The following is a 25,228-nucleotide window of genomic DNA, read 5'->3' as shown; positions in this document are numbered from 1 at the left end:
CGAACCCGTGTCCTCTGCATCGGCAGGCGGACTCTCAACCACTGTGCCACCAGGGAAGCCCTTTCTTTAACTTTTGACATTTTAATTTTAATGTGTCTTGGTGTGGGTCTCTTTGGGTTCATGTTTTTTGGAACTCTCTGGGCTTCCTGGATCTGGACGTCTGTTTCCTTCCCCGGGTCAGGGAAGTTTTTTTTTTTTTTTAAATTGAATTTGAGTTGATTTACAATGTTTGCCAATCTCTGCTGTACAAAAAAGTGACTCAGTTTTACACATATGTATGTTCTTTTTAAAATATTCTTTTCCGTTATGGTTTATCCCAGGAGATTGGATATAGTTCCCTGTGCTATACAGTAGGGCTTGGTGTTTATGCATTCTAAATGTAATAGTTTGCATCTGCCAACCCCAAATTCCCAGTGCATCCCTCTCCCTCCCCCACTCCCCACTTGGCAACCACGAGTCTGTTCTCTGTACCTGTGAGTCTGTTTCTTTTTTGTAGATACGTTCATTTGTGACATATTTTAGATTCCACATATAAGTGGTATCATATAGTATTTGTCTTTCTCTTTCTGACTTACTTCACTTAGTATGATAATCCCTAGTTGCATCCATGTTGCTGCACATGACATGATTTCATTCTTTTTTATGGCTGAGTAATATTCCATTGTATATATGTAGCACTTCTTCTTTATCCATTCTTCTGTCGATGGACATTTAGGTTGTTTCCACATTTTGGCTATTGTGAATAGTGCTGTATGAGCATAGGGGTGCATGTATCTTTTTTAATTATAGTTTTGTCTGGGTATATGCCCAGGAGTGGGATTGCTGGATCATATGGTAATTCTATGTTTAGTTTTCTGAGGAAACTCTGTACTGTTTTCCATAGTGGCTGCACCAACTTGCATTCCCACCAGTAGTGTAGGAGGGTTCCCTTTTCTCCACACCCTCTCCAGCATTTGTTATTTGTAGACTTTTTAATGATGGCCATTCTGAGCAAGCAGGGAAGTTTTTAGCCATTATTTCTTCAAATAAGATTTCTGCTCTTTTTTCTCTTTTCCTTTAAAGACCCCTATAATGCAGATGTTGTCCAGTTAGTCCATTGAGGTATCTTCATTTTTTTTTCATTCTTTTTTTCTCTTTGCATCCCTGATTGGATGAGTTCCACTGCCATGTCTTTGACTTGACTGGTCCTTTCTTTTGCTTCATATAGTCTGTTGTTGAACCCCTCTAGTGTATTTTTTTCAGTTCAGTTGTATGCTTCAGCTCTATGACTTTTGTCCTTTCTTATAGTTTCCATCTCTTTGTTGAAGTTCTAAGTTCTCATGTGCTCATCCATTCTTCTCCCAAGTTCGGTGAGTCTGCTGGAACACTCTCTGGGAATGGAGACTGGTGGGCACCATCTTCATGCTCTCCATTTGCTGTGCTCCAGAGCACAGTATCTCCTGGAAGCTTTTACACATGTCTGGTGCCCCAGTTTTTGTGGGTGCTATCCCGGAGATGCCTCTTGACTGCCTGACTCTGGAGATCAGGGTAGCGTACATTCCTGGTCCCTTGGGACTATAATTAATAATTGGTGTCACCCAGAAAGGAGTGCATACCCCCGTCTGATGCCCCAATTTCTGTGGCTTCTGTCAGGGGACATCTCTACGTTATTTGGCTCTGGTGGCCAGTGGGGCTTGCACACTCGTGGGTCCCACAGGACTGTAACCAACAGAGAAAGAGTTCTTAAACAGCTACCACCCCCAGGGCACATCTAGAGGCAACAGACCAAGGAACTCTGTCTTTCTGTGAATGAGACCTAATCATCATGGCTGTACCCTAAGGGGCAGGCTTCTAATTGAACCTGCACCTAGTGGCTGACTGTAATCCTTTCCAGCAACCGCAGTGGGTGAGCCCTATCTTTGTGTTCTTCATCTGCCACGTTCCAGAGTACCAGTGTCTCTTGGAGTGGAGCTTTGCACACGTCTGGTATGCTGATTTTTACATCTGCTGCCCTGGTTTTTGTGGCTGCCACCCAAGGGATGCCCCTTGATCGTCTGGCTCTGTTGGCCAGGGCTGGGGCTTGCACATCTGCGTCCTGTGGGGCTGTAGCAATTGGAGAGATGGTTCTTGGCAGGCCCCCACACCCAGGGCACTGAACAGACAGTGGACTGAGGCACACCCCCCAGTCGTTCTGTGAAGGAGGCCACTTTGTCCTGGTGCTTTGGACTCAGATGCAGGCTTCAGGTTTGGCACACATTTAAATGGCCTGTAGAGCTGTTTTCAAGGAACTTAGGCTGTGGGTGCCATCTCGGCCCTCTCCGTCTCCCTCGCTCCAGCTCACCAGTATCTCCCAGAAAAGAGCTTAGACACTTGTCTGGAGCCCCAGTGTCTGTGACTGCCACCCAGGGAACACTGCCATTCTGCCTGGCTCTGGGGGCCAGCATGGCTTATGCTTGTGGTACCACAGGACTGTATAAATTTGCATACTTTAAAAAGCTGCTGCCTGAGGGTCTTGCTTGAAGTCAGACTGAATCTAGGTGCTGAGATCTTCCCCTCAGGGGCACTGACAGGTCTTGGCACATCCTCACCTACGGAGAGTATTAAAAATAGAGTAGGATGCTTGGACAAGCACAGAGGTTTGAAAGAAAACAGAGAGCTGGGGCAGGGTTGAAAAACGAGGTTCACCTCCTACCTGAGGCCTCTCTAAGACTTGAAGAGTTGGTTCTGCAATCTACTGTATAGAAACCAACACAGCCGGACAAATTAAGAAACAGAAGAATGTGTTCCAAGTGAAAGAATAAGATAAAACCTCAGAAGAACCTTAATGAAATAGAAGTAATTTACCTGATAAAGAGTTCAAAGTAATGAGCATGTGCTCAACTTTAATAAAGATACAGGAGAAATGGGACATGTATTCACTGCCCTCAAGGATCTTCCAGTCCAGCTGGGCTGACAGGCACTGGCCCTTATTAAAAAAAAAAAAACAATTGGTCAGTGAACACCACAGGGCAGTATTTAAATTTTTTTTGTAAAAAGGAAATGAATGTCACTTTTCATGACCTCTTGGAATTTCATTCACCCCATTGCTATCTTCATTATATTCTGTAATATCTCATTTTGTTTGACCTCTTGCTAGAAATACAACTTTTAAGCCAGATCCCGAAGACCCTGGAGAAATGTGACAAAAGCATTCCTAATTGCCTGATTCCATAATGGCCCTAGAACCTCAGTTTCCTTTTTTTTTTTTTTTTCCTGTGCTGAATACTGGAGTTGTTGTCTTGGGCTTGCTGTCTTTGAGCTTTTGGGACTCTGAGTCCTCAGATGTAATTTTTGAGCCTGGATGTTGACATACTGAGAGCAGAGGAAGAAATTGGGGAGGGCACTCTTTCTGCCGTTGAGAGAGGCTAGTTTGTCAGAGTCCGGCTCTGTTGTCCAGGAGCTGTAGGTGGTCAGGTATACCAGGGAGAGGACTGACAGTGGCATGAATGAATGAGTCTGTATTCATTCATTTAAAAAATTTCTCATGGAGGGCCTACATTAATAATTCTCAGTATAGTCAGCAGACAACCTACAGATTCACTTTGTTAGAAATACAGTTTTTCAGACTCTACCCCAGACCCAGTGGCTCTAAGTTCCTGGACTGAGAATCAGAAGTCTGTATTTTTAATGAGCTCTGTGCTTGATTCCGATGTGTACTCAAGTTGGAAAATTACTGGCTGGTTTTGTATAAAGCCTGGTTCTAAGCCCTGTAGGATTTAAAGCAGAGATGTACTTGCCCTCAGGAGGCTCACACTGATGAGAGAGACCAACCTCAGCTAACTTTAAGACAGAACACACACTGTGTTTGTTGAGGGTGCCTTATTGATTAGAGGAAGACTCTATTTTATAGCAAGTAGAAAAGAAATGCATTTGTGTGGTTAATTTCAAAAAGCGTATCCTAGTCAGTGAGATTTTAGGGGAAGAGAAGCCACCTGCAGACTATAGAATATTCTGCATCCTTTCAACTGTGAGGAGGGAAGGGTAACAAAGAACAGAGTGGGGGTTTGACTGCATAAAAGTGAGTTTCGGGAAAGGCTGAGATGTTCATGGACCACTCGTTTACCCTTCAGGTGGGCTGCTCGTCCCTTTAATGAGGAAAACTCACAAACAAAATTGACAGTAATTAGAAAAGGAGCAACCCATGTTTCATCTGGACCTACCTCAGGGAAAGGCCAGCAACAGAGTCCGGAAGGGTTTTGTGCAGCAGACAAAACACTGATATCATGGGTGGAAAATTCTGAGTTATTTACAGATGCATTCCCCTGGGTTGGAGTAGGAGACTTCTGGGTACGCTCAAACTTACTGTTTCTCCCACTGACTGGGTGAAAGTTAGTATAAATAATAAATGAGGTCTTTGCACATCAGTGTTTTCTTGGCTGTTCTATGTGAAGACATCACTTTCTGGAAAATCTTGGACTAGGGAACTTTGGAAACTTATTCTCTGCTGTCTCATGTGAGCCGGGTTGGGATCAGGACGCTTGCAGTGGTCAGGTGCTGAGCAAGCTCTCCTGCCCCTGCTCTCCCTAGGAGACTTGGGTCCACTCAGAGGCTAAGTGCAGAAAAAGAGTCAACAGTTTTCCACGGGCACAGAAGAGTAACAATTACTTGCAACTGGAAGGGTTAGCTCCTTGTAGGAGGTGATAGATGGAGTGGACTGAAAGGTTCATCATGGAATAAAAAGACAAATGTTATAATGTACATGCCATATGTGCAACATAGTGTTAGGACTTGTTAGACTGCAGGTGACAGGAAACCCAACTCAGTTGGCTTCATCAATAAAGGAAGCTTATTGGCTAGGTGTCTGGGTAGGTTTCAGGGCAGGTTGATCCAGCGGCTCAGAAGATGTCCTCAAGAACTCATTTCAAGTCTTTCTCCTCTTGGCTATTCCTGGCGTCGACACGCTGATCTTTTAGACACCATCACAGACCTGCTACACTTGTGGCTTAATTTAGGTCATTCACAGAGAACATGGTGTGTGAAGGCAAATATTTGAAGTGATTCTGGTGCTCAATTGTGAGCTGCTTGTAATATGCACCTCCGACTATTTTGTTCAGTTCAGCAAATAACTTTGTCCACCTACTGGTACTAAAAGCTGTGCAAGGCAGTTAAGTGCACATCACATTTGGTGGACACTACCCTCTGAGACTGCCTATCTTGTGGGGTAGTGAAAACAGAAGTTAAGAAAAACTAGTGAAAAAGTTGTACCACTGCACCGGGTGGCCTTTATGACTGTTTCCAGCCATCCTGACTCTGGAAGCTTTTATTTGCTTTCTCTGCAATGCTGTGGGTGTGTATTTGGCAGGGAGTTTCTGAGTTCGTGAGTCAACTTCAGAAGTAAGAATGGAAGACGACGGTGGTTCCTGATCTTTAGCTTTTAAGTCAAGGACTGCTTTCCAAAGTGTGCGTTAGTCCTTGGCGGGCAAGCCAACTTTGAGCATCGTGTCTGGCCACATACGTAGCCCCAGAATAGCATCTGAGTTACCTTGTCTCTTGTCTTTTTCCCCCAACCCGTGATTGCTGATGGACAGAAAATGCTCATAAAACCTTGATTCAAACCACAGAATGGCTGAATAATTCAAGCTTGACTTTTTTGAAGAATTTTGAATCCCAAAATAGGACTCTTAAGGAAATGGACATGATGTTTTCTTTTTTCCTCCCCTTTTAAGCTTAATTAGGTGTACACTTCAGTAATGGGGGGGTCAGATTTAGGGGACGGTTTTTTTTTTTTTTTTTAGTAAGATCTTAAACGGTACATCAGGATTTCTTTCTATCTACAACTTGCATTAAAAACACACACAAACTCCAAGCCTAAAATAAATAAAAACCGTTACTTGGTGATATCTCTGTCCACCATGAAGGGACTTGGTCATGTTTACAGGAGACAGATGTTTTGTGACTGTGTCTTAGAATCCTTCACTATTTTTGATGTCTGTTCTTGTTATCTTCCAAGTTAGAAATGGATTGTCATGAATTTGTTGTTGCTTTCTTTGGCCCATTCTTTGATGCCTTTTCCTTTTCAGGATTGTAGCACGACTGGAACATTCTCACAAAGATTTCACCTGAGTTTTTCTTCTCAGCATTGACACCCATCAACAACCTGAAATACTCAGTGAGCCTTCTCTGTTCTGATTTCTGCCCTAGAATGACAGTTTAGATCCCTCTCTTTCCTTTCTTTTCTCTTCTTTTTCACTCTAGTCCCCTTTTCTCAAGATGTAATGTCAGTAGTAGCTTAGAGATTTGTTATTCAAGTCATAGATCCCTCTGTGAAAGGTTAAAAGCTCAAGTTCAGATACTTTGTTCCTCTTTGACTTTCCCATCTTATTTTCTTTTCTGCTTCTGGTGTATTTGGGGGGAGAAGATGGGCTCACTAATGCAATGACCCAGACGAAAGAACTCTAAGGTCATTTTGGAGGAACTTGATCCTCAAAGAGAACTTAATCGCTCAAGAGTTTTCAGAACGAAACCCTAGAAAAAATTAGGTGTGGTTTTAAAAAAAAATCAAGTAGGAGGCCGGTAAACATTTTGGATGAAGTTGAATTAGACTCATATTTACACACTGGAACTGACTTCAGTCAGGTTCCTGGTGCCACCTCCCTCTGGAGGGACAAACATTGCTGGTGCTTCTGTGGTGAGGCAGTGTGGTAGAGTAGGAAGTGCGCCAGATGAGGGCTGTTCTGGTTCATCTGTTACTAATCTGACTCTAGGACTTCGAACAACACCTTGAATTACTCTAGGCGTCATGTAAAACGGGAGGTTGGTTGGGTGATGATTTGCATTGTGTGATGCAAGGTAAGCCTACCTCCTTACTGTCTGACTAGATTGCTTGTCAGCTGGCTTCAGCTATGCAGTGCTCTCTTTGTCCCTCAGCATCACTGGGCTTTGCTCATGTCAGTCTTACCATCTGAGATGCCTACCCTGCTTGCTCAACAGTGCCTTCTTTTAGCCTACCCAAATCTTAACCATCCTTACAGGGCCAGTTCAAATGACTTCAGGCCTTTCCTAGCTACTCAGGTCATTAATGAGCTGTTTCTCCTCTGAATTTTCATTGTACTTATCCATCCCATATTGCTCAATAGAACTGTTTACTGGACCACTTGCTGTCCATTTGTTGCAGTGTTTTTGATCTGGAAGGGATTGTGTGTTCAAGCCTGGGGACCCTGGGACAGAAATGGTGTCCTCATCATGTCCCGCACTGCACCCAGAGTAAGCTGGGCAAATAATAGGTGTCCCGCGGATTGTTGGTTAAAGCTTAGAATTTGTAACGATTGTGAAAGCTCTGGTATTTCAGCCACTCATGTATGTTAGGTTCAAGTCGAGAACAAAGGCCAAGAATGGAATTTTAAGCCCAAACTATCCAAGAGGTTACTTACCACCATCACTCTCAGTGCCTAGGAGTGTTCTTTCCTCCGTGTTCCTTTTTTTTTTTTTTTTTTTTTTAAAAGATGTGGTTACAATGAGGCCTCCAGCTTTGTCAGCCTGTTAACTGATAATGATGAGGCTGCTGTGTCCAAGAGGGGCCAGGACCCTGCAATTCAGTCTTTATCTCCCTTCTTAGAAGACCCTTGAGGGTTTTTGCTGCCCCCCACTGGGACTGCAGTACACACTGGGAAGACCACCAGTCTGGCTGCGCCCTCTCACTTTATAGGTGTAGAAACTAAGGTTCGGAGACTCAGAGAGGGGCAGTGGTTTGGCCGAGACCTCACAGTGCCACTGGAAGCCATCTCTGGCTACCCTGCTCCCCACTACACCATGCTTCTCGAGTAATGGATGCTCAGACACACTGGGTGAGTGAATGAAAGGAATAATTATGAAAGGTTCCATGATGTTCTAATGGACCTTATAGTTGTGAATCAAAAAATGTAAGCAATGCTGTTGTTTCTTGTGTAATCCTCAACCCTTCACTGTTCAAATCATCTGGGTAGGATGAAGAATGGCCAGAAGGGTCACTGGGTGCAAAGTTCAAATGTGTCTGATGGGCATTGAGTAGTTTTTCTTGGTATTGACCTGCAATTTCTAACTTTGTCTTCTAGGCCCTCGCCAGTGTGGGTCACATGAAAGGGTCCTTAGGTTTTCAACAAGCCAGTATTAGGAAAAGGTTGGTGGGGACACTTACTGTTTTGTTACCTAAGCTGGGATTTGATCTTCAGACCCTCAAGGTGAAAGGCTAATACCTTAATTTGTGTGTTTTATAAACATCCCCAGGACATGACCTTCTTCTAGCCTCATGTGATACATTCTGCAGGACTTAAAGCTAAAATTTCTGCCTTGGAATAGAGTGAGGTGGCCTGCTCCAGTTTAGAACCTGCAGGGTTGATTAGTTGTCAGCAAGTGTGGCTTGCACACCATTGAATAAAAGCATTTGGGGTGTGGGGGGGTGTGGATTTCCTAGCAAAATGGAGTTTTTACTTAACTCAATTTTGTTTCATTTTTTTTTAATTTGTAGTGAGGTGGATGGACCTAGAGTCTGTCATACAGAGTGAAGTAAGTCAGAAAGAGAAAAAAAAAAAAAAGAGAGAGAAACAAATACCGTATGCTAACACATATATATGGAATCTAAAAAAAAAAAAGGTCCTGATGAACCTTAGTGGCAGGGCAGGAATAAAGATGCAGGCATTGAGAACACGGTGGGGAGGGGGAAGCTGGGGCGAAGTGAGAGAGCAGCATGGACATATATACACTACCGAATGTAAAATAGATAGCTAGTGGGAAGCAGCCGCATAGCACAGGGAGATCAGCTCAGTGCTTTGTGTCCACCTAGAGGGGTGAGATAGGGAGGGTGGGAGGGAGGCTTAAGAGGGAGGGGTTATGGGGATGTATGTATGCTTATGGCTGATTCACTTTGTTGTGTGACAGGCTAGCACAGTATCGTGAAGCAGTTATACTCCAATGAAGATATATTTAAAAAATATATATATATATCTTATGATTAAAAAAAAAACCCTCTGTCTAATAGGACACAAAGGTCCAACAAAGTAAGGTATTTCCCCTTGTAGCTTTTCCCTTCCTAAAAACTTTAAGGGTCATCTTTATTTTTCTGGTGTCAGTCAAATTATTTTTCAGCAGAGCATGAAAAGTGGAGATGGAGACACTGCACGGCTGTGTGTTAGAACCACGCGGAAACTTTTTTGTTTTATGTAAATAGAGATGGATGGAACATTTTACACAGAGTACAGGCTTTTGACAAAAAGTATTGATGGTTGCTTTCAGTAAGTGTTACTTGAGATGACAGAACATTGCATTTTAAGATGAATTACACGAGAAACTCCCTCTTTGGGAATGTCATACATTTTATTTCATCTGTTGTTTTATGAGAATGACTGAAATCATGAATACCTTAGCCTGAACTGTTTCCTTTGCACGTTATAAGTCCCGGTTTGGTGCACTCCTATTTTAAATATAAAGTTATAGGGAAAATATTTATACTGGCAAATAACATTGATAAAAATGCTTAAATGTTCAGAAGCAGAACATAACTTCTCACATGGTTTCCCCTTGTGTGGTGGTGATTTGTGGGAAGCCTGGGAACCTGGTTAGAGTTAAATGTATATTTTTCAGAAAGATCTCAGAGATTTCTAATAAATGGCTTTTTGGAGGGGTGTGTGTGGCGATTTCCCTCCTCTGGCTGTATTTGGATTTCAAAAATGCTCCTTTTGCATCCATTCTGCACAGGCGTACCTCGGATATAACGTGGGTTTGCTTCCAGACTACTGCAGTAAAGCGAGTCACAGGAATTTTCTGGTTTCCCAGTGCATCTAAAAGTTAACACTATATTGTAGTCTCTTAAATGTGCAATAGCATATGTCTTAAAAAATGTACATACCTTAATTAAAAATACTTTATTGTTAAAAATTGCTAACCATCATGTGAGCCCTCAGTAAGCTGTTGTAACATCAGACATCGCTGATCACAGGGCACCATAACAAGTATAGTAATAATGAAAAAGTTGAAAGTAGTGTGAGAATTAGCAACATGTGACAGATACAGAAAGCGAGCAAATGGGGTTAGAAAAATGGATGGACTTGCTCAATGCAGGGTTGCCACAAACCTTCAGCTTGTTAAAAAAAAAAATGCAGTGTCTGAAGTGCAATAATGTGAAGCACAGTAAAACGAGGTATGCCTGAATTGTTATTTGTTCTTTATGCAGAGGGTCTGGAAGTCAGGGTCTGTGGTGACTTTGGTTTGGGGCCTTAATTTTCTTTACAGTGTGAATTCAGGGATATTAGCTTAATGGCATCAGGGGGTTAATGAGGATTAATGGATTCACTACATATTTACTGTACTGTTTATACCAGGAACTTGGGATATAGTGCTTACAACCTAGTAAGCAGGGAAGAGAAATAGATGATAAAATTTCAGGTCACGATGCATGTCATGAAGAAAATAAAGCAGAGTGTAAGGGGTTTTGAGTGTCTCAGAGAAGCGGGCTTAGGTGTTATTTTAGGTAGAGTTGTTAGGAAACATTGCTCTGAGAAGTGACATTTAAGCAAAGAACTGAATGATGAGATAGCTTGAGCTGTGTCAAGGTTTGGGAATCTGGGAAAGGGAACAGCAAGTTCAGAGGCCCTTGAGCTAGACCAAGCTTGGTATGTTTGAGGAGCAGCAAGAAGGCCAGTGCATCTCAGAGAAGGCAGTGGTGGGAGTGCTCCATGTTTGGGGGTTGACGCGGTAGACTTACAGGGAGGCCAGGTGCAAGACAAATGGGGTTCTGCGTGTTTGTTTCTGTGTGCAGCTGTACGCTTCTTCTGTGACCGTACTGTCTCCAGCTACTTGGAGCCTGGCCAAACAAGCTTGCCTATTTTTTTTTTTTTTTTTTTTTTGGTCCCCGGAAACACTAGCTGGCAGAGTGCATAAGCAGCTAAAAATTGAGCCTCTGGTAGACTGAAGCCCCACTGCGTGATACCTGAATACTTGTAGATAAGCTCAACATCCAATCTGGTGCATTTACACCGGATCAGAGTCACCAAAGACGGACTTCCTCATTGGAGATTTGTTAGAAAAGTACTTGTCAGCTCTGGCCAGGAGTTAACGGCAGTTGTTTCTTATTTACTCTCTTGACTGTAGCTTTTATGTGATGGAAAGTATTTTTTAACTATAACAAGTTTGATTTGCTTATGATAAAAAGAAAATAAATCTATCACATTCTAGTTAAAACCTTCACATGCTACTTTTTTGTGTAAATCCCTCATTTGGTGATTTCTGGAGTGAAGCAGTCATTGCTGACGTAAATTCAAGATCAACTCTAGCTCAGGTTGGAATTTCAACAAGAGAGGTGAAGCATAGAGGGTTCTACTTATGGCATAGTTTACAACTGGGACACATTCATAAGATTTTAAAAGTGGGCTTTGCTTATTCCCTACTTAGGTGTCAGTTGGTTGAAGGTTATGTATTGTTAAGGTCTCAAATATAAAAATGGATATGGACAAAACTGTGCATGCTTGATGCTACAAGCATTTCACAGAACAGCAGAAGCAAACTCAGTCTGGTGATTTTGCTACAGCTGGTGGGCCCTGCACACTTGTTGGTCCAGTGTGAAAGTCACCGTACAAATCTCCCCAGGAGACAGAAGAACAGCAGATGACTATATCCCAGAGACCCAATGCTGATGCTAATTTGAACTGAAGCTGAGATCTTGGGTATATCCCGCGTCCCCTGCATCGGCAGGCGGACTCCCAACCACTGCGCCACCAGGGAAGCCCAAGCTTGCCTATTTTTACCTTGCTTATTTCCGTACAGATGTCTCAGTTCCCCATTGGCACTCTTGTTCCACCATTCACTGGTTGTCGATGTAGATGAAGTCTCAGTCAGCAGGGGAATTTTAAACGTTCACTCCCCTGGAATGAATCCCTCAGTTAAATCTGCTCTCACATACTTTGAATATTACTTTCTACAATGCTTACCCTGCACTATTACAATTACTTGTGTGTGTGACTGTCCTTCCAGCTGTAAGCAACTCTTACTCATGTTTGGGCCCCTGGGGCTTAGCATAGTGCCTGGCACCCAGTAAATACTCTGTATTTGTTGGCTAAACAAGTGAGACAGTTCCTTACACAAGACCCGATTGCCCAATATGAGTACCAGAAATTAGGGGGAATGCAGTAACTAAGCACCTTACTTTTCAGAAGGAACTTAAAACCAACTTAGGGAAATAAGACTTTAAAAGAAGGGGGAAAAAAAACAGTTTTAGAGCTGTTTAGAGGCACTTATTAAGAAGAGTTTAAACAGTTGTTGGTTTAAAAAGTTGCAGGAATGAGTGCTCTTGGAGGGATCGAATGGCCTCTGAGACCACAGCATTTGACCTCTGGTGGGATAGAAATCCCAGAGGCCGGGTGGGTTGTTATACTGGGTCTTTCCTGCATTTGAGCCTCTGTCCCAGGGCCTTACGAGATACTTGGGCCTCCATAAATTTGGAGCCGATTGGGAACTAGCTGGCTGTTTTTCTCCCTGCTGAATTAATGTGAAGCTGAATCTCAAATATGAAATATATTAAAAGCAAACTAAAAACAGGTCAATGTTTTCCCTCTAATGCTATGGGAATATTTGTTTTTAAATCATCTTTTAGTAGTCCACAAATATTCCCTACAAAGTTTTTTTTTCTTGGGGGGGGGTGGGGGGCACAGACTGTTTTTCCCAGTGTAAAGAGGCCATTTCTTAAGTCGTGATTTATTCCTAAATTTACATGGAAAAAATGGCCCCAGATCCCACACAAGTGAAACTTTATTTTTTAATCTGGGGCACAGTAGGGAGTCCTGAGAAATGCATTTTCCTCCAGGATTGAAGGAGGAATACATAGTGTTTGTTTAAAGCGTCAGGTATTGAGAAATGTAATGGCAGGGTGAAAAGTTTGACCTCAGCTGCCAGATCCGATCTGCTAGGGGGTAATTGAGTTGCCATGTTTTTTTCCTCTTCAGTTTAAATCAAGTTTTGCTATAGCCCATTTAAGTGTCAAATTGGTAGCAAAACTTGACAACTTCAGGGTGCAGACTTGCTTTTGATCAGAATTTACATGCAAATCATTTTTGCCTTGAACTGTCAACTCCTGTTTCTGATACTCTTAAGGGGGACATGTCCCTCCCCACCCCTTCTCCCCCCAAACCGAGGGGGATGGTTGGCTAATGTTATTAATCAGTGTGTGGAAGAAAAATTATCTTGATAAATATGGTGGTTAAACTATATTTTCCCTTTCGTGTGTCAGCTGTTGCAGCTGGACATTTAATCTCCTTTTACCTAGAAGGAAATCAAACAATTATCCAGCGCTTGATGTCAAAAAGAAACTACTGAATGAGGGGTGGAGGGTCACCAGTGTATTGGGGAATGGACTTAAGCCACCAAAACCTGACAAAGGGTGCTGACAGTCTGCATTTTCTTGGGCATTAAACAAAGTCTTTGGTAACTTTAAAGAATCTTTCCTTGCATGACTAAACTCATTGAGAGGGTTAGAGAGAAAGCTGCCTCAGAAGGCTTAAGCCTGAAACTTTTTTTTTTTTTCAGTTTTGCCCTAAACCCTCGGGATGCTTAAAAGCACGTGAGCGTGTATAGCTTCGTCATCCAGTGAGACAAAGGAGTGTTTGCACTCTCACAGAGTTAATAATGACAGTAGTGAGTCTTTCTTGTTTCCAGCCACCCTGTCTTGGCGTTCCCAGTCATCCACCTTCCTGAAGAATTTAATTGTGATTTACACTCTGTCTGTAAATTCTTAGAGACAGCCCCACTCTGGAAAGCAAGAAAATAGGAGGCCCCAATGGGAAAAAAGTGGAGAAAAAGAAGTTTTCTAGAACTCACTGGAGATTAATAGAGCTGAGTATGAATATTTATAATTATCTATTACGGGGCCAGAACTTTTAGTGAAATAATGTGTGAAATTTTGTTTCCAGCCAGCCTGAAATTCCTTCCCATCTCTATACCCCCAGTGGGGTGAGAACATCAAACATGTCATCTTGCCAAGATGACAACCAGCATCGTGTCAGATGGGAGACACATGCAAGCCTGACTTGTGAAGTCAAAGAAATTTCAAGATTGGATTCGCCTGATCCGACGTGGCCCCGTTGCAGGCCCTTTGGAAATCTCCTAGGCCGGGCCCCTTCCCCACCCCTGTCCGGAGCTGCCTGCCTGTGTGCTGTGAAATTTTAATTGAATTGTTAATGACACCGAGGAGTGACATAACACATGAGGAACTTCCAAGAATCAGTCAGGAGGAGCCCTTTTTCTTACTGTTACAAAACAGAAGACCCTGGGAAATTGACAAGTCCAGGCGGTGAGGCCAGGGTAGTAATTGATAGCAGGCTGCCAATGCCAAGGTCCTTCCCTGGTAATTGCAAGCAGAGGCTGCCTCTGTGGTCTCGCCAGTGGTGTTGGCCGTGCCAGAGCGACCTGGCTTTGACGGATTGCTTTCCCGCGGTAATGACTTAGGCATGTTCCCTCTCTCGCAGGAGGCCATGTGTCCCTCCCGCTGGAGAAAATGAGCTGAACGTTTTGCTGCTTCTTTAACAGGGCACTGTTAAAATAACTCTATTCTATTCTATAAGCGCTGTAGTGCCAGGGGCTAAATTTATATGGTTATAAACAAGAGATATTACTTTGGAATACCACAATACTGTGTTTTGCTATTTCTTTAGGATTTCAAATGGTGTTTTCAAAATAATGGATTTTACTTGAAGAAAATAAAATTGGGGAGGGGAGGGGAGGGGAGAGGAAGGATCCCATTTCTGAACAAAACCCTCATCCTGTTTTTAAATTCCTCTGTGTGCCTTCCCTAATTCGCTAGCCCAGTAGTTATTTGTATTTGTGTTTGCTTTGCTGGCTGGATTTGACTCTCCATGGGGGCATCAGAAATATTTTTTACTCCAGGATTCTGAAATAAGATAGATGTTTTATTTCATGTTTTTTTAAATTCTCCAAAGGCTTCTTTTTATTTTTTTCCTTTCCCATTTCTGGACATTGATATATTTCAGAACTTTTATGTGGCTTTTCCTCCCTCCCTGCACCTATTCTCCCTTCTTCCCTCTTCCCCTTCGTGGAATGTAATTTTGCCGATAAAATACAATGGTAAGCTGAAATGTCCCTGATGATCTATGGCACTTCTGGATTTTCACTCACGTCAGTGACAGAAACTTACTAATTCTGATATAAGGGTCCCTGAATGCATTTCCCCACTGGGGCTTGTGCTTTCTGGCATATTTAAAGTTTGGGTTCCTCACCCCACCTCGCTCCAAGCACAGTTTCACACCAAAAACCAACTTCAAAAGAGTGCCAGGAAAGATCCCTGAAAAAATTCAACTGTAGACGTGCTTAAGAATGAAAAGAAGCTGTGTGTGTGTTTATACTCATGTGATGAGTTTTGATGGAGAACCTAAGAGGAAGGAGACAGATTAATGGGAACTTTTGGGTAAGAGCAGGTAGAGAACAGATTTGATTGTGGTTACTTACCTTATATTTAGTCACTGGCTCCCCAAATTTTGTGGTTAATTGTTAGTGCATATTTAGAATTTATATTCTTGCAAAGCGCAGGCTTAAATGATGTTAAGTTTCCAGGCTATCTCACCAAATTGTGCAAAAGAGCACCATTTACTTTTGCGGGCTAGCCTGAGACCCTCACCATTATAGCACTGTTTCTACTGGAAAATACCTTCAGGGTCCTAGCTTGGATATGGAATGCTAGGGCAACAGTTTTTCTTGCTTTCTCCCTATAACTTGGAAAGGGAGAAACCCCCTCTTCTGCTGTGCAGCAAAAAGATTGGCCCTAACCCTGCCTTTAGTACTGGGACAAGAGTGTAAACCCTTCCTACTGTCTGTGCTGTAGTGTTTTTCTGCGTGGGGCAGGCTTATAAGTCAGGTGCGTTTTTAAGTAGGGATGTGTTGTTGGAATTTCATGTGATTATTTGACTCCATTTCTTTAGTTACTATTCATATGGTATTAGACTACTGCTTTATTCAAGCCTGCTTTTCCTGTGCTTTCAGTGTGTTTTGTTTTAATGTGGTGGTTCACAGTGAGGGACAATTTTTCAAAATAAAATTATTTATTTATTTATTTTTGGCCACGTTGGGTCTTTGCTGTGCATGGGATTTCTCTAGTTGTGGCGAGCGGGGGCTACTCTTCGTTGCGGTGTTCGGGCTTCTCGTTGCGGTGACGTCTCTTGTTGCGGAGTAGGGGCTCTAGCCGTGCAGGCTTCTGTAGTTGCGGCACGCGGGCTCAGTAGTTGCGGTGCACGGGCTTAGCTGCTCTGCGGCATGTGGGATCTTCCTGGACCAGGGCTCGAACCCGTGTCCTCTGCATTGGCAGGTGGATTCTTAACCACTGTGCCACCAGGGAAGTCCCGAAGGACAATTTTGACTTCCCCCTTGCTGGGAACATTGGATGGGCACAGTTGGGAGGGTGGTTGCTACTGGCATCTAGTGGGTAGAGGCTGGAGATGCTGCTAAACATCCTACAACGCACAGAACAGTGCCCACAACAAAGAATTGTCGGGTCCTAAATGTCAGTATTGTTTAGCACAAGGACATATAGAAATAAGCTCTCAGTAATAAAAGTCCATGGATTGAGTCAGAAACCACAATCTGTCCATCCACAAGTGTTACGGAGAACTTGAAGCTGTTGCGGGGAGCCCAGAACCGAAGGATCTGAGACGTATAGAGCTTTCTGGTCACGAACACAGGCTTTAGACGTACACCTGGATTCAAATGATGGTTATACTGCATGACTTCGGGCTTGTTGCTTAACCTCTCTAGGTCTCAGTTTTCTTCTCTGCTGTGATAGTACTATATTGTAGGACAAAGCCTGTAGACTAGTGTCTGGCTTACACTAGACCTTAGTAAGTAAATGACTGGTTGTATAAATTGGTCGCTGCCCTCAAGGTGTTGACATAATGAATCTGGAGATGATCTTACTGCAGCATTACATTTTACAGGTGAGAAAACTGAGACCCAGAAAGGGAGGTCATTTATCCATAATGATGGCTGCTAGCAGATGGCAAAGTTGGGACTAGTACTCGGGTCTCCTCACCCCAGGTCTTCTTTTCTTTACAATATTAAGTTTCCCTTTATGGTCTAGAACTTAAGTCTGCTTAGGAAGGCACGTCCAACATGTCTGAAATAAGTAGAGACACCTTTAGTGACACAACTTCCAATCTGAGAGCTCTGGATTCTGGAAGGACACAGGAGTAGAGAAGTAGGATTATTATTTATAATGACCATGAAGCTTACACGGACTCTTTCATGATCCAAAATCTTGTTCTGGGAGCTGAAGGAAATGGGTAGAAGACTTACGGAGATGGTCTTGGGGTTCAGTTCTTTCTGTGCCGAGAAGCCTTATTTCATGGTGGTAGTTGGAATCTTTGAAGTTTCTCTGAAGACCTCAGACACACAGAGGAGGAAAGAGAGAGCATTTGCTGAGTGTTGCTCAGTATTAGGCACAGTGTCCAGTGATTCCATGCACATTGTCTGGTTTCATTGGTCTTATTGAGCTCTAGTATCACAAGTGTTCTCCGCTTAAAGATGGTGGATGAGAACAGTGAGTGATAGAGCCACAGAATGGCATGCTGTGCTGCCTTCCAAGGTCATGTTTCTGAATAATGTCGAATGGTAGGGTTAAACTCTCCCTGAACTCCTCTTAAGGTAAAGAAGTGGGCTATGAAATAGTATGTACGCTGTGGACCTCAGTTGTACTTAAAACCTGTGCATGCATAGCAAAAGGAAAGGAAAACTTTATGTCAGGGTATTAACTAGTTACTTGTAGTGTTGGGATCAAGAATGATTTTACTTTTCCTTTTTCATCTGTATTTTTGTACATCTGTTTTACAAGGAATAATGGTAGAATTGATGTGATCAGTGTTTATTAGTAAGTCGATGGTGCCTGGGAACTATACGCAAAGCAGAAGAAGCATAAAGATGGAGGTTCTGCCCTTGAGGAACCTTTATTGTAGTTCTGGAGAGAAGTCCTACACATATGGGAAGTTTACTAATATATTTACTGATAGCTTTTAACTATTGTGCTAATGTGTGGCTGATTAGATTATAATAGAGAATCTCTAAAGTTTTCATAATGGATTGGGGCCATCTATGTAATTTCTATATATTATTTCACTGAATCCTCCCAACGGTCATATAGGATACTTACTAGTATTCCCATTTTACAGATGGAGAATTTGGGGAGTGCTGAAGCAAAGATTGACTCCAAAGTTTGTCTTTTACCACCAGTTAATATTACCTCCCAGGGAACCCTGCTTAGCTGGTAAACCACCAAGTATCATTGCCAGTGAGGATGTATATGAGTGATCAGTTGAAGAGGAACAGATCCTTTTAGCCTGGATGAGCGAAGGGAGAAGTAGGACCCAGGAGTCTCTTCCTGATTTTGGCCTGATGGCAAATAAGGTTCCTAACCCACTTCCATCAAGATTCCATTGACTCATCAGTAATGATGTTTCAGGATGATTCTGTTTAGCGTTATTGAGCGTCTCTGGATCAAACACATGAACCACTTGCAGGGTTATGTTAGGAGCACGTGAGGAGGACGAGACCAGGCCCAGGTTTGAGGAGTGTCTTGGGACACTTCTCTGCCTCTCTGTGCTCATCGCTAATTAAAAGCCCTTGTGATGATTTCAGCACTGATTTGGGTGAGTGTGGCTCTAACAGACAGTACCACTCCCTGGCCTAGTGGAATCATCTTTCAGTTTACGGCCTGTGCTGGGTCTGTGGTGCCTACACAATGGTCAAAACCACAGTGGCCACAGGATGCACTGTGGAATGCGTGTGTGTTTCATCTTTATTAGGAATGCCACATGGCATTTCCTGATTGCACCAGCAGCTTACCGCCCCATCTGAGCTTCCAGACGAAATACCAGGGCTCAAGCCACATGTGTTTATGGTATATAATAAATCTCTATTTGTCATAATGGTTTAAATTTAAAAGAAAAAGAAAGGTGAGCTGTGATGTTAAAAAAAAGAAAAAAAAGAAAAAAAAAAGTAAAATTGGCTGTTATAAATTAACTTTCTTGGAGTTTCAGGTCAAGCCCAATTTATTAAGGGGGATAAAAGAGATAGAAACCTGGTCTGGGATCACAACTGTGATTTACCCACACCTCAAGTGGGTCCTCCTTTGGACCTTTGCTTGAACCACAGCTGGCTTGGTTTATGTAGGACCTGCTGGGAGCTGAGGTTGTAATGAAAAACAGTTATTCTTTCAAATTACTCACAAGAAGAGGCCTCATTTTATCAAGTGCCCTCCTTAATTTGATTGTAAGGTTTTTCATATTTATTTTTTCTGTGCTAATCACGCTGTACCTTGTGGCAAGTATAAACACAGTGGTGAAAGACTACACTTAAAAGGGGGAGAAAAAACACTCAGAGGACAGACAAATGTTTCTCTAGAGATGGCCTGTCGGGAGCCCTTAACGGATAATTAAGAAAGTTATTTTGGGTTTGGTTGCAACATTGTGAACTTTTCTAATGACTCTTCTTCAGAGCAGGATGGTATTTAATATTTTTGCAGGTTAACCTCTAGTGATGAAAAGAGGGCCCAGTATTGACTTCCTCTGGCAGGAACCAGCAAGGCTCCAGGAGCTTTAGCTAGCATCTCCCTTCTGTGCAGGAAGACGCCCTCTGTGCCCTGGCCTTGCCCAAGGAAGAGCTCTGAGAGTACCTTCCCCATCCAAGACTGAGGAGCTCTTATTTTAATACCCTGGGCTGGACCCAGGGGTCCAGGGCCCAGCCTAGGCCTTCTTTCTTGCTGATTAGATTCCTTCTGACCTGGACAGCCCACAGTATTGTAAACAATGAAGGACAGTTTCTCTTCTCAGCAAAGTCTCTCCACGTGGTCTTCTGCTGCCCAGAACTCCGTGAGCGCTCCGTGTTCTTAAGGAGGACAACTCAGTACCAGATTCTGAGTGGTCCATCAGACATGAAAATAAATTTTCATGTAACTTCATGTTACTGAAATCTGTAACATTTCTTATCTGTTTGGTTGCTGTGGTATAAAAGAGATCTAAGAATGCATTGGAAATACTTATTTTTTGTTGTGCAGGCCTATTTGTGATGAAACCTCAATGAAGTTTTGTGTGAGGCAGTAGAAGGAGATAGCGCCTCCAAAAGTTTTTTTCCAGGAAAGTAAGTCAAGGCCTCTGCTGATCTGAATAAACACATTAAGAGTTTATTATTAATATCATTATATTTTTGAGCTATTTCCTATCTCGGGTGACAACATTTAAGTTTAGTTTTTACTTTAAAGGTCAGATTAGTGAGATAGAATTTGCATACAGTAAATTCCCTTCGTAAGGGAACAGGTGATTTCTGACAAATGTATGCAGTCATGTAACCAGCACCACGATCAAGATAGAACATTTCCGTCACCCCAAAAAAAAGGTCCCTTGTGCCCCCTTATTGTCCTTTTCCTATCCCTAGCTCCTGGCCATGCACGGATCTAATTTTTGTGTCTGTAACTTTGCCTTTTCCCAAAATATCATAAAAATAGAATCATATAGTATATGTAGCCTTTTGTGCCTGTCTTCTTTCACTTAGCATGATGCTTTTGAGATTGACCCGCATTGTTGCATGTATGTTTATTCCTTTATATTGCTGAATAGTATTCCATTGTGTGGATGTACTACAGTATGCTAACACATTCACCATTTGATGGACATTTGGATTATTTAAGGTTTTTGACTATTATACATAAAGCGGTTATAAACATCTCAGAAAAGTCTATCTTGGCGAATGTTCCTTGGGCTTTTGAAAAGAATGTGGATGCTGCTTTGTTGGTTGGAGTCTTCTGTAAATGTCAGTTAAGTCAAGTTGGTTCATAGTGTTGTTCAAGTCTTTTATATCTTTACTGATTTTTATGGTTTACTTTTAATATAAATTGGAGGAGTATTGAAATCCTTAGATATAATTTTCGTGTTTTTATTGTTTCTTATTTCAGGTTGATCAAACTTTTATGTATTTTGTTGGTCACATACATATTGTTATGTCTTACTGATTAATTGACTCTTTGGTGCTTGAAAATATTCCTTGTTTTGAAGCCCACTTTGTATTACTTTATTACAGAGATTTCAACTTTGGTATATTTTTTACTCTTAATGTATCTCTGAATTTACATCTTTTCATATCCAATCTGATGATTTCTGCATTTCACTTGAATGTTTAGGCCATTTACATTTAATAAAATTATCAGTATACTTGGTTTTAAATCTAACATTTTGCAAATGGCTTTCTGTTTGTCCCGTCTGTTCTCTATTCCTGTTTTCTTCATTTCATGCCTCCTTTTAGATTACTTATAAATATATACGATTCTATTTTATCTCCATCATGGGCTTAAAATTTTTTTCTCTTTAAAACATTTTTTTGTTAGCTTTAGCATGTATTGTATACATCTTATCACAGTTTGTTTTCAAATAATATACCATTTTTGGTGTACTTTAAGAATCTCACTATGGTATACTTCAGTTTCCTCCTGCCCGTCTTCTGTTTTATTGTTGCCTTACGTGTTGCTTCTTACATATGTTTAAACCCCACAGATTATTGTTATTTTTCTTTAGACAGCAGTTATCGTATTTTAAACCAGGGAAAATAGTTTTAATTTATTTTAAAAGGAAAACCAGTCTTTAAAATTTTTCTAGTTTGATCTATTTGCAAATTAAATATATTTTTCAGAGCCAGTATCTTTTAAGGAGATGAAAATTAAGAAAAAAAAAGTCTAATCACATTATCCACATTTTTACCATTTATGGAGCTCTTTATTTCTTTATGTAGATCCAGATTTCCTTCTGGTACCAGACTCTTGCCTAAAGAACTTTCTTTAACATCTTTTTAATACAGCTATGCTGGCAGTGAATTCTTTGTTTTTGTTTCAATCTTCATCTCACCTTCATTTTTAGAAGATAATTTCAGTGTGAATGAATTCCTCGTAGACAGTTTTTGCTTGCAGTACTTTAATGGTGCCATTCCATTTCATTCTGCCTTGTAGTTTCTCTGTTGAGACGTCTGATGTCTTTCTCAGCTTTGTTCTTCTGTATCTGTTTCTTTTTCTCTCTGGTTGCTTTTAAGAGTTTCACTTTATCTTTTGTTTTTAGGAGTTTTACTGTGAGGTGCCTATGTCCTTCCTCCCGCACTTGGGGATTTCTGAGGTTCTTTGAACTGTGATTTGATGTTTTTCATCAATTTTGGAAAATTCTTGGCTATTATCTCTTCAAACATTTTTTCTGCTCTTTTTTCTCTCTCATCTGCTTTTGGGATTCCAAGTATATGTTACACTTTTTTGGTATCATCCCATAGCTCTTGGGTGCTCTGCTTTGTTTTCCCACCATTTTCTGCATAATTAATTTGGGTAATTTCTTATTCACTTAGGTTCAAGTTCAAAAATCCTTTTCTGTGCTGTGTATGGTCTGCTGATAAACCTGTTGAAGGAATTCTTCCTCTTTGCTATCATGCTTTTTATTTTTAGCACTTTCATTTGACTCATTTTTATAGTTTCCAGTTTTTTCTTCTGGAAATTACACATCTGCTCATCCACGACGTTCACCTTTTCTTCTGGATTAAAAAAAAAGCAGTAATAGTTATTTTAAGTTCCCATCTGTTAATCCCAACATCTTCATCACCTCCCATTCTGGTAATGTTGACTACTTTATCTTTTGATGAAGAATCTTTTTTCCTTGCTTTTTGTGTGTCATATAATTTTTGATTAAATTCTGGACAGCATGTGTAAAACAACAGTAGAGATCGAGGTAAATAGTACTTGAAAATGAAGATGCTTCTGTTGGGATGTTACTGTGGGTAGTTAAATCAATAGAGTCAGTAATTGAGCTGGGTCTGAGTGTTTTTGTAAGACATACTTCAAATTCCTCCATCGGTGGCTTGCTACTGCCTTGTGTTTAGTGAGAAGCCGGGAGACATAGACGGTTTTCCTCTTGTTCCCACTCTATCCTTACTGCTCAGCAGGTCCCATATGCTTGTACCATGTCCATGCCTTTTCCCCTCCTTGAGGGCTAGACTGCTGTTGCTGGTTACTCACTATGAGGCTTGTGGTGGTGGGAGTGTTTTTTCTCTTCTCCTACTCCAGTCTGTCTTAGGCAGGTCTTGAGTGCATAAGTCCCAGGCCTAAATTTTTCTCTGTCTCATATTAGTGGATGCTTTTGAGTAGGAGAGCAGGTCCCTGCTTTTGATCTATGCAAGATGCTCTGCCTGAACAGGTTTTTCTACCCCTTTCCTCAGGAGCAGATGTCTTTTGCTTCTAGCCCTTCGTTAGTGGCAGTGTACCTTTACCTGGGACTATTCCTCCTTAGTGGCTTATGGCTGTTTTTTTTTGTTTGTTTGTTTGTTTTATTTTGTTTTTTTTTTAAACGAGAGAAGGTTCTGAAAGTAGGCAAGATTTCATGCCTGTGCACAATGTTGGGGGTTCTCCAGTGTCTCTTGCTTGGTCTTAATCTCCCGTGAGCACCATGGGGGAAGAAGGCTGGTGAGTAGCTACAGACTCTTCTTGTATCTGGGAAGGTCATGAATTTTAAACTTTCCGGTGTGCCCACATTTAGCATTTACAAATTTGTTAAAATTTCAGCTGTTTTCTTCTTAATTTCTTTTATGATGGCTGCCCTCCAACCTGTCCTCTGCCAAAGGTGAAGCAGTTTGTATGTCTGGGCTCCCCTTCTAGAGGGACAAGTGAGATTTTGGAATTCAGTTCACTTGTCTGCTTTGCAACATCAGCTGAATGTCTCCAATCAGCCAGTGTAGAGGGGATTCCTGCCTGATAAGAACTAGGACAGGATAATCTGATGGTCCCTTATAGTCAGTCTCGAGGGGCTAGGATTTCAGAATCCATGTATATCTGATGCAGGGGACAGTTGCTGACCCTCACGAGGAGAATTTGGTGGGTCCTCACTAGTTGCTGGCTATTGCCTTACAAGAAAGTGGTAAAGAAAACTAGAGAGTTACTATTCTTATATAATTACTGAGGGAGGAAGAAGCGGGCAGTTCCTGGAGGGGGGTTGGCACTTGAAGGGAAGGGTAAGGAGTAGGGTCAGTTTCTCATTTTCTACAGGTTTTATCTTGAGGACAGGCTTTAGTCTGTGCCATGTGAAAAGGAAAAACTCGATAGAAATCATACTTCTTTTTTTGGCTTGAATAATCAGAGACCAAGGTTTAGGGTGACCTTAGCTGCTGAAAAGTGGCAAATCCCTGTAAGGAGTGAGCCAGTGAATGGAACCCCAAATCTCATGTGTAAAATCTGCCCAAATCTATAGTTGGACCCTGAACCACAAGAGTAGATTTCAAGCTTGTAAAACTAAAACAGTTGGAGTGAAATTTAAGCTGCTGCCTACCGCAGGGAGGACAGTGTTTTGCAGTTTGCTTTCAGCCAAGTTAATGGCTTGCTTAAAAAATGATCTTCAGAGGAGCTTAACAGAATCCAGAATTTCTACAGCATATCATTCAGGACATATGGGCTACAATCTAAAATTACTCACTGCGTTATGAAAAGTAGTTAATAGAGACCATCCCCAAGATGACCCAGGTGATGGAACAGCAAAGATTGTGAAGTTGCTAATTACAAAATATGCAGAAAGACATAAAGGGAAATACGGTCACAATGTACGAAAGGATAGGAAATCTCGGAAGAGAATTAGTATTCTATTATGTGATTATGTTATTCTATTCTAATAATAGTAGTATAATAATCTAGCACTGAAAACTATAGCAAACAAAAAATTCACTGGATGAGTTTAATGGTACAATGGAGGTGACAGAAGAAGAGTCAGAAATTTTAGAAAGATTGGTGGAAATTATTCAATCTGAAAAATCGAGAAAAGAAAAAAGTAAACAGAACCACAAGGACCTGTGGGACAATATCAAAAGCAGTAATATATGTTCTAATGTAAATTCTAACCTATTGGAGTTCCAGAAGGAGAAATGAGAGAATGGGGCAAAAAAAAAAAATTGAAGAAATAATGGCTGTAAATATCCCAAATTTGATGAATGACATAAATTTATAGATGCAAGATGCTCAGTGAGCACCAAGCAGGATTAATTTAAATCAAACCACACTTAGGCACATCTCAAACTTCTAAAAAAAAATTAACTAGAGAAAAATGTAAATTTCGTATAGGAGTTACTGAGATAAGTTGAATTACCTTAGTTTCTTATCAGAAACAAGGGATGCCAGAAAACAGTAGGAGAACATCTTTAAAGGGCTTACAAAGAGAAAAACAAAACAAAAGAACCTCTGTAAATCCAGAAT

The sequence above is a fragment of the Lipotes vexillifer genome, unplaced genomic scaffold, assembly GCF_000442215.2.
Source record: "Lipotes vexillifer unplaced genomic scaffold, Lipotes_vexillifer_v1.1 scaffold865, whole genome shotgun sequence".
Classification (NCBI taxonomy): Eukaryota; Metazoa; Chordata; class Mammalia; order Artiodactyla; family Lipotidae; genus Lipotes; species Lipotes vexillifer.
Note: the sequence above shows the minus strand (reverse complement) of the source record.